This window comes from Brachyhypopomus gauderio, chromosome 1 (genome assembly GCF_052324685.1).
Source record: "Brachyhypopomus gauderio isolate BG-103 chromosome 1, BGAUD_0.2, whole genome shotgun sequence".
In the NCBI taxonomy this organism is placed as follows: domain Eukaryota; kingdom Metazoa; phylum Chordata; class Actinopteri; order Gymnotiformes; family Hypopomidae; genus Brachyhypopomus; species Brachyhypopomus gauderio.
The window spans coordinates 41,702,804-41,713,401 of record NC_135211.1 but is presented as its reverse complement, the minus strand read 5'-3'; positions in this window follow the sequence as shown (position 1 = coordinate 41,713,401).

Here is a 10,598-nt window from a genome sequence, read left to right as displayed (position 1 = left end):
CCCAAAAGGGGCAACCCCGTAGGGAAGGCAGGCAGCAGCATAAACGGGCGAGGCAAAAAGGGAGAGTCAAAAACCAGGCAGTGATAATCAAAAACCAGAAAAGACTTTAGAAGGGCAGGCAGAGGTAGGGCTAGGCGAAACAGGAGGATATCAAAAGGCCAGAGCAGGGATCAAAAACCAGAATCACAGTCAGATAAGGCTTGGTAGAGACACTCAGAAAGGCAATACTTTGCACTGTGTTGGAAAAAAAAGAAAATTAAAGGCTAATAACTTGATGTGTCAATTTAGTGTTTTTCAGGAAGACGGTGGGAAAGCAGGAGTAAGGAGGCCTCAGTGGCCTTGAGGAGAACAGAAGGGGCCTATTCAGTGCAGGATGTGTAGCAAGCAGTTTTTAGATAACCAGGCACACAGGCTGGGAGAAGAGGAGCAGGTGAATTTCCATGGAGAGCAGCCAGGATTGGGGGAGTTATCGAAACTTAACAATTCGAAACGTATGGACAGGGAGTATGAAAGAAAGGACATCGCCCAGCACGAGAGGCTTTTCGCTTGGACACTGCTGAGATCCACTTGGGTTAGGTAGATTCCTAGGCAACTAGCACCAGTGCACTGAAGAGTTTGTACCACGTATACTTCTATTATATTGCATTCAATTATATTCTATATAAATCATTTTAAAAGAACTTTTGTTGTCGAGACTTTGCTTGGACCACTCAGTCAAAAACCAGTCGGTTCATCGGGGCGGTGTTGGGGCCCGTCTGGGTCGGAGAAGAAAATTCCCAACAAATTGGTAGCAGAGGATGGTTTTGGCTGGAGTCGAATTCTGCAATTAGGACAAGAGAGGAGGTCAATCCGTCCGTGAGGTGACTGAACTAAACCGCGCGGTCTGAAAAAAGGTAAGGAGCCATTCTCTCCTATTGGCTGATGTTACTACGTCATAGGCTAAATTAAAGTTCAGTCACTAAATGGTCGAGGCGAAATACTCTCTGTAAATTTAGTATTGAAATTGTATACGTGTTACAAATTCGATATATAGACAGGAGGATTGCCCTACGACTCATAAAGTCGTAGGAGGACGCCCTGTAAACTGCAGTAAATTTGGCAGGTAGCCCGATTATTCTTGGAACAATCGGAGGTCGCGCCCGTTTGTTGTTTTAATTAAGGCAGGTAGCCTGGAATTCTGTGAATTCCGGAGGACGCGCCAGTTTGTTGTTTTAATTAAGGTAGGTAGCCTGGAATTTTGTGAATTCCGGAGGACGCGCCAGTTTATTATTTTAATTAAGGCAGGTAGCCTGGAATCCTGTGGATTCCGGAGGACGCGCCATTTTGATTATTGGGGGCCCCGTGTGTTTTGGTAAAATTCCGTGTGTGATTGGTGAGATTACGGCCGTGTGTGTGTGTTTGCAAATTTGCAGGGTTGGGTTGGTTTTCATGTATCGTGTGGTTTTATGCTGAATAAAGACCTGTATAAGTTGTTTGAGCATACGTGCTATAATAAAACTTGAGAGCCTTTCATTGGGGGACTTATAAACCCACGCCCATAAATCCATGAGCCTCTGTGAGGACATTTGAACCCCTGAGTAAGTTGCATGAGCCCCCAAGAAAGACGTTCGTCATTGTGTACACAAGCACAAGAGAAACATTTCATAAGAGGTTAAAGTGTAAAACAAAAATTATTATATATTTTTTCATGCATGAAATTATAATTTGGTTTATGACGCTCCGTAAACGTACGATTTAAGTGCTGGAAGTGAAACTCGCGCGAGCTGTGTTGAGCTGGAGTTGTTTGGAGTGTGGAGATATTAACTTGTGTCTGTCTGCCCTTGGGGTGCGCGCTGGCGAGTTAAAGCGCTTGCGAACACGACGATAAAGTGATAAAGTTTACTGAATTAATTTGGGGGTATTAAAGTGCTAGTGAGTACAACGAAAAAGTTTTAAAATTTACTGAATCGAAGCAAAAGTAATTTGGAAGTAGTTTAAAAATCAGAGTTATATCATGGATAATATTAAGGGTTTGGAGGATTATTTGGTTGATACTATGGAGAAACGTGCTGTGCCGAGAATGAGGTCTGACACAGTGATGTATGTGAAAAAATGTTTTGAAAAGATGCGATCCGAAGGGTTGTGGCCAGACCCGGACGACCGTGGTGTGTATCAGGTTGATTGGGAGCACATCGAGAAGCATTGGGTCACACAGGTTAATAAAGAGAAAAAAAGATTAGAGGCTAGCGGAGCCCTAACTAAGCAAAAGCGTAAAATCCAGCTGGAAGAAGCTGAAACTTATTTGTCGTATGTGAGAACATTTCGGAAAATTTGTCAGAAGATTAATGATAAAGAACGAGTTGAAACCAAAAAGACAGAACTCCCTGTGCCCCCTCCCTATGCAGAAAAAGCGTGTGAACCCAGTGCTCCTCAATGTCCGCATGCAGCGCTGATGGCGCCTGTGTCTGTGAGTGAAATGAGTGACGTTGGTGTGGACGGGGCTTCTGCACGTCCAAAATCAGTGAGAGAGCGTGAATGTGATGAGGGGAGACAAGTGGTAATGGAGGTTGTCAGTGATGTGGCTATGGACAAAATAGAGAGTAGACTAGCGAGGCTCGAAGACTGTGCGCGTGAGAAAACTGGAGAAACAGAGATAAGTGATGCATTGCAAAGAATTGAACAGCGAATGGCTGAGAGTTTGAGTCTGAGTGCCCCCACACGGTTCGAACAGACGTTGAACAGAGCAGAGAAAGTGGTCTGTGATGTGGAGAAAGCCATCAGGCAAGAAGAAGCTAAGTTGGAAAAAGAGCATGCGAGACAGCTAGAGGAATGCGCTGCGGATGATAGGAGGAGAGATAGAGGTGCACCTGACAGAAGAGATACATTGATTGTGACTGGTGAAAATTTAGAATGGGAAGTGGAGAATGACGAGGGTGTGGCGAGCAGACGAGTGAAAACTCCCTCTTCAGAGGAGAGCGAGGTGGGAGATGAATGTATAAACCTGACTGAATCCGAGCAATGGGTGAGAGTGCCCGCCTACTATGACAGGCACGGTGTGGTCACGCGATCAAAAGCCAAGAACACGTCGACCCCTGGTGGCCATTATCCGCTAATGGCAGTACCAGGGAGCAGTTACGCACACACATACGCACCGTGGACACACAGAGATTTGCACACTATGATAGATAAATTACCCAATCCTAAAAAGGGCGTTCAGTATTTCTTGTCTAAATTTGAACAGTACACGGCTGGGGACATGTTGTGTTTGGGAGATATAAGGACATTGTTTAAAGCTATGGGAGTTTTGAGTATGTTGTCTACAGCCGAGAAGGCGGCTGGAACAGAGCATCTGGCTGATGAGGCCCCGTTCGGTAGAATAAGAAGTGCTTTGTGGGGACAGCTGAGATTGCAAAATCAGGACACGTTTGACACGGCAGCCTTATCAGGGGTTAAACCTAAAGAAGATGAAGACCCGATGTCGTACTTAGATAGGTGCAAAGAAATCTGGCAAGCTAAAACTGGCGTTAGGCATGATAAATCAATCCCAGTGCGGGCTATGTACAGAGCAGCGGTCGTGGCGAGTTTATCTGAGGGAGTGCAAACGAAACTAAAAGATGTGGTCGCGCTGGATCAAAAGGAAGAAGGTGAATGGGAAGCTGTAATTACACACCATATGAAGCGTGAGGCAGAGAAGGGCGAAAACACTGATAAGTTAATGAAGGATGCATTACTCAAATTGTTGAGGGAGAAGGACAATTCAAAGCCTAAAAAGCAATTAGTGTCAAAGGAAGACACTCCAGCACAGGTAGCGGCCGTACAGCCACCCGCGCAACCAGTGATGCAACCCATACAACCCATGATGCAACCTTATGTTATGCCACAACAGGTCAACAGCTGGGCGGTGCCACAACAGCCCGGTTACTACGCCCAGGCAGGCCCGTACCGAGGCAGAGGCAGAGCCAAAGGTAGGTTCAGGGGAGGCAGAGTAGGGAACTTCCAAACCACACAAAGCAACGGCTGTTTTAGTTGTGGCCAGATGGACCACTGGGCAAGAGATTGCCCGATGACGCAGCAGCAGCAGCCAATGCAGTACCAGCAGCCAATGCAGTATCAGCAGCAACAGCCAATACAGCAGCAACAACCAGTACAGTATCAACAGCCAATACAGTACCAGCAACCCCAAAATGTAAATTACCAGCAGAAACCCGCACTCACACAAGGACAACAGGTTGTGCCTCCTGGCATGCAATACATGCCAGCGCCACCTGGTGGCCAATGAAGCTGCCCGATGTCCAGTTCCCCCACATGCAGTGAACCAGTTGTATGTCTATTGGTGGAGGGGGAGCCAGTGGAGTTCTTAGTCGACACGGGAGCCACCACGTCAGTCTTAACAGACAGGAAGTGGAAAGGCTACTTGTCGAAGATGTCACTATCCACTACTGGATTTCTGGGAAAAACTACACTGCAGCCACTGACTGTGCCCTTGAAGGTGTCAGTGGGCTCAGGCCCACAGGTCGAGCACACATTTTTGTTTTCAGAACAGTGCCCAATTAATTTGTTAGGTAGAGATTTGTTGTGTCAATTTTCAGCCATTATCGAATGCACACCGAGTGAAGGTAAATTAGCTGTCTCTGTCACCAACCACGATGAGCGCCTCAGAATACTTAATCAACAAGCAGCAGACGGCCCAGCTCACATTTTTTTTGTACCCATATGTTTATTAGTTTTCAGGGTTATAACACAACACAGATATACAAAACCGCAGAACACCTGGCAAAAAATAAAGATTGGTATTTACAGAAGATAAATGACAAAAACTGTTTAACCGTTAAGAGAACCTACCCCAGAATCGAACAACCCCCCTCCCGTCCCCACCAAGCAAAAAAGACAACAGCAACAGAAAAGTAATACAATAAAATAAATAAATGAATAAGCAAAAAATTAAAATGAGATAATAACAATAATTATTATTATTATTAAAATAAAAAAACCAAAAATACAAAAGGTAGAATTCCAGTTACATGACTATACTGCAGGTCATTGGACAAACGGATACAACACAAATTTTATATTCCCCTCCATGGGGAGAATAGCTAAGAATATCTGGAACGTCATACCGGGAGGAAGTTCTGGTCATAAAGAACTGATAAAAAGGGCCCCCATGTCTCCTGAAAAGATTGAAGAACCCCAGATTTAAAAGAGCGCATTTTCTCAAGGTAAATGTATCGAATCACCTCATGGAGCCACTGGTTGTGAGTAGGTGGAGAAGATTGCTTCCATTTGAAGAGAATAGTACGTCTGGCAAGCAGTGTGGTAAAAGCCAGGACGCGTCTTTCAGAGACGAGCATATTAGAGGTTTGTGGAATTCCAAATACAGCTGTCAATGGGTTCGGGGGCAGAGGGGTGTTGAAAACTTGGCCTAGTGTATCAAATACTTCCGTCCAAAACAATCCAAGCTGAGGGCAAGACCAAAACATATGAGGATGGTCAGCAGGGGAGTTCTGACACCTTGGACACGAGTCTGCTGTACCTGGGAACATCTTGGCCAGTCTTGCATTAGTGAAGTGTAACTGATGCAACACTTTAAACTGCATGACTTGGTGTTTAGCACAGATTGAAGCCGAATGAACAAGTTTAAGACTCTGGCTCCACTGACTGTCTGAAATTGGAGAGTTCAAACCTTGCTCCCAGAGCCGTCGTCGGGGTTCTGTAGGTTGGGGAGTTGTCGCTAGCTGGTTATATACATAGGAGATTAGCTTCTTTGAATTGACATCAAGGGACAAAATGAAATCAAACTCTGTTTTGGGAGGATAATGTGGGAATTGAGGGAACAATCGTTGTGCAAAATGGCGAACTTGAAAATAACGAAAAAGATGAGTGTTGGGCAGGTTGTATTTATGGGCTAAAGCTGCAAAGGATGCAAAAACCCCGTCAATGTATAAATCATTAATTGATGTGATGCCTCTATTATGCCAAACAGTAAAGGCCTTATCAGTAATGGCAGGAATAAATTGATGGTTGCATAGAATGGGAGCGTGGGCTGAACCTCTGTGATAACCATAAAACTTTCTAAACTGGATCCAGATTTTTATAGTGTTTAACACGACTGGATTGTCCGAAACTTTTCTGTAGGAGAGTGGAAGTTGAGAGCAAATTATTGAGAACAGGGAGAGGTTGGCGGAGGTTGTCTCTAAATGGACCCAAGGCAGACTATCATCAAGGGGGGCACGACCTGACCAGTAGGCAAGCTTAGAGAGATTGCACGCCCAATAATAACGACGAAAGTCAGGAAGGGCAAGCCCTCCGTCAGTGACCGGCAACTGCAAAAAAGATTTCCGCAAGCGTGGGGGTTTGTTACCCCAAATAAATGAGGTAAGCATACTATCCAGATTGGTGAAAAATGACTTATTAATCAAAATAGGAATATGCTGAAATAGATATAGGTATTTCGGCAGCAGCTTCATTTTAATGAGATTAATCCGACCAGCCATGGAAAAAGGTAGGGAAGACCAACGAGTGACATCACATCTGGTCATCTCCAACAGTGGGGCAAAGTTGCCACTAAACAACTCCTGGAAAGTGGTAGTGAAGCGAATACCAAGATAGGTAAAACCTGAGTTAGCGACTTTAAAAGGTATGATGGTTGAGGAAAGTCCTCGTGCTGCAGCATTAAGGGGAAAGTATTCACTCTTTTGAATATTCAATTTATAACCGGAGAGGTGTCCAAATTTGTCTAAAACTTCCAAAATTGAAGGGAGGGAAGATTGTGGATCTGATATGTAAAGCAGGAGATCATCAGCGTATAGGGATACTTTATGAAGCGAGTGTCGACGCTTGATGCCCAAAAAACCATTCAGATGTCGTAGCCAGATTGCTAAAGGTTCAATCGCCAAGTTGAATAGTAGTGGTGATAAAGGGCAACCCTGTCGGGTTCCTCTATGCAAAGAAAAGGGCGGTGATTGTGTACCATTTGTACAGACATAGGCGGTAGGTTGAGAATATAGCAATTGAACCCATGAGATAAAATTGGAAGGAAAGCCAAACTTTTCGAGAGTAAAAAAAAGGTAATCCCATTCAACTCTGTCAAACGCCTTTTCAGCATCAAGGGAAACCACAATCTCAGGAAGGTGTGAGGGGGGTGAGTAGATTATATCGATAAGCCGTCTGGTGTTAAAAAAAGAATGTCGACCACGCATGAAGCCAGTCTGATCAATTGCAATTAAATCTGGCATAACAAATTGAAGGCGTGTGGCTAGAATTTTTGAGAGAATCTTGAAATCAACATTAAGGAGGGAGATGGGCCTATAGCTACCGCACAGTGTTGGGTCTCTATCCTTTTTTAAAAGGAGGGATATTAAAGCCACATTCATAGATGGAGGTAACTTACCCAACAGGCGAGCATCATTAAAAACACGAACAAGGATGGGAGCTAATCGGTCTGCAAATTCTTTATAGAATTCTGTTGTAAAGCCGTCTAATCCAGGCGATTTTCCACCCTGTAGAGTTCTAATAGCAAGCAGGACTTCTGCAGTAGTGACAGGAGCCCCAAGAGCTGCCATGACATCAGTGCCAATTTGAGGAAAAGGAAGCATATTTAGGGCATCAAACGAAACTTGCAGGGGTGAAGTATGGTCTGAAGTATAGAGGTTGATGTAGAAGTCTGTGAAGACCTCATTAATAGACAGGGGATCTGTGAGTATCTCACCATTTGACCTTCTAACAATGGGGATTGACCTTGAGGCATTAGCAGTTCTCACCTGACTGGCTAACAATCTACCTGCTTTTTCTCCAGATTCATAATAGGTCAGTTTAGTTTGTTTAAGTTGTAAAACAATTTTACGAGTCATAATCAAGTCATATTCACCATGCAAAATAAGACGTTTTTTATATAACTGGGGCGTAGGATCGAGGGCATAGCGAGTGTCAAGTTCCTGTAACTCAGCATAAATACGATTAGTCTTTAATCTCTCCAGTTTCCTACTGTGTGAAATGTAAGAAATGATATGGCCCCGCAAGTATGCCTTGAATGCTTCCCAAAGCCACATCGATGGGACCTCTGGAGTGTCATTAAAGGTGAAATAGTCCTCAATCTGAGTTGTAATGTGGTTCTTAAATGCTTCATCTGATAGCCTGTGTGAGCAGAACCTCCATGTTGGAGTGGGGCGTGTATGGAGTGGAAGCTGAATGTTGAATGAGACTGGAGCATGATCAGAGATGATAATAGGATGGTAATTACAAGCGACCACATATTGCAACAGTTTATGGTCTAATAGGAAAAAGTCTATTCTAGAGAAAGTGTGATGAACACCAGAAAAAAAGGAATAGGCTCTACTTTGTGGGTTCAATTCCCTCCAGGGGTCCAAAAGGCCTAGACGAGCTTTTAATTCAAGCAGAAGGTCTGCTGCCTTAGAATGGGTCCGTAACTTGGTTGATGAACTATCAAGCCTCATATCTTGCAGGAGGTTGAAATCCCCACCTAATATTAAATAGTGGTTATCCACTCTTGGAAGCTTAGAGAACAAGTTTTCAAAAAAGCCAGGGTCATCCCAATTTGGGGCATACACGCTGGCTAGTATGACTGGAATATTGCAAAGAGAACCAGTGGCTACCACAAAGCGACCTGAAGTATCAGGGACACATGTACCCAAAGTGAATGGAGCATTTTTGTGAATAATTATAGCAGCACCTCTAGCACGATCTGAGTATTTAGAATGTAACAGATGAGCCATCCAAGGCCTTTTAATGCAGTGCATCTCAGATGTGTTGAGGTGAGTTTCCTGTAAAAATGATATATGGCATTGAAGGTGTTTGAGATGTGCCAACCTTTACCAGTCTTAACAGAAGTGTTCATCCCGTTGACGTTCCAGGAGACTAATCTCAGTCCAGAATTAGGAGCAGACATAGCGCAAAATGTTCATGTAGGGTGTCCAGACATGACGTGAATTTGAAAGAGCTGAGGATAACATGAGTAATACCTGCAGAAAAATGAAAAGAAGGAGAAAAAAAAAAAAAGCAAAAAAACAATTCAAAACATCCCATAATGAACCCCTGACTGTGGGTATAAAAAGTATTTTTAAACAATGAGCCCCAAAAAAATGTTTAAAGTGACCCACAGACCCCACCCTTATATTCCTGAGCAAAGAGCGCAGGAGACTCAGACCAAGACTATTCACTCAATCTACCTGGCTCAGTAAAAAACACACAAAACAAATGTAAACTGTTAAAGACCCTATAAAAAACATTTTAGTAAAGCTTTCTTTATATACACGCACATTCACAAGCACACACCCGCGCATGCGCGCAAAACACACGCTATCAAAGGCAAAACAAATCCTAAGCAAACATTAAAGTAAATTCTCGTTAATATAAGTATATTTTACGATAGAGTCACTTAACAATGAAGAGAAAAAAAAAACAGTAATAAACACTCGTGAACTTCTCAGTACTGTGATGTAATAAGCACCGATCATCAACAGGACAAATAGTGATCAGAACGCTGTTTAAATAAATAAAGATAAACAATATCAGATATGGCAAACCACGGACGTAGTTTTGGGGGGGGACGGGGGGGACATGTCCCCCCCACTTTTTCAAAAGCCGGTTTTGGTCCCCCCCAGTTTTTACAGTTAAAACCAAATATTTAAGTAGCGACGAAGTCATGTCCCCCCCACTTTTTAACGGTTAAAAAAACAATATCCAAATAGCGACAAATCTAGCACTAGGATCATGCAGCTCCGAGCTCTCCCCCCCCCCCCCCCCCCCCGCTCAACAATTTTTGTTCACAGCGCTCAACAATTTTCATTCAACCCCCAGCCCCCCCCCCCCCCCCCCCCCCCCCCGCTCAACAGTTCGCCACCCCAGGTTGTGTCCCCCCCACTTATGAAATCAAAACTACGTCCATGTGGCAAACCCTTAAGAAGTGAAGTTAAGAGTTCAGCAGCTGTTTGGCTTCTTCCACCGTGTTCAGACGTTTCTCGGATCCGTCTGGTAAGTGGATGAAAAGTCGTGCAGGGAAGCGCAGAGCAGGTCGGTAACCTTTATCATAAAGTTCTTTTAGAACTTCCCGATATTTCCCACGTTGTTCCATCACCTCCGGTGTATAATCCTCAAAAATGTGGATCGTGTTGCCCTTAAACTGAAGTCTGCCGCGTTTTGCACGGGCGGCACGAATAATTTGTTCCTTTATTTGGAAATAGTGCAACTTAATGATCACAGCTCGGGGTTTTTCACCGGTCCGTGGTTTAGCTGTAAGCGCGCGGTGAGCGCGGTCGATTTCTGGAGCTGCAGGTAGAGCGTCACCCAGAACCTCCGATAGTAATGTGGAGAAAAACTTGGTGGGATGTGGCCCCTCAATCGATTCTGGCAGACCTATAATCCTGATATTATTACGACGGCTGCGTGATTCAAGATCAGCAGTCTTAGCTTGTAGCTTCGCATAAGCAGCCTCGATAGATGCACAGCGGTCTTCGAGCGAACTTACACGGTCATCCACAGAACTGAGACCGGACTCCAAAGCAGCTGTTCTTTGACCCAAATCCACCAAAGTGTTCTGGAGCTGATCAAACCTGCTCTCCATAGCAGCACAGATGGTGTTACGGTGGTCTTCCAAAAGACTAGTC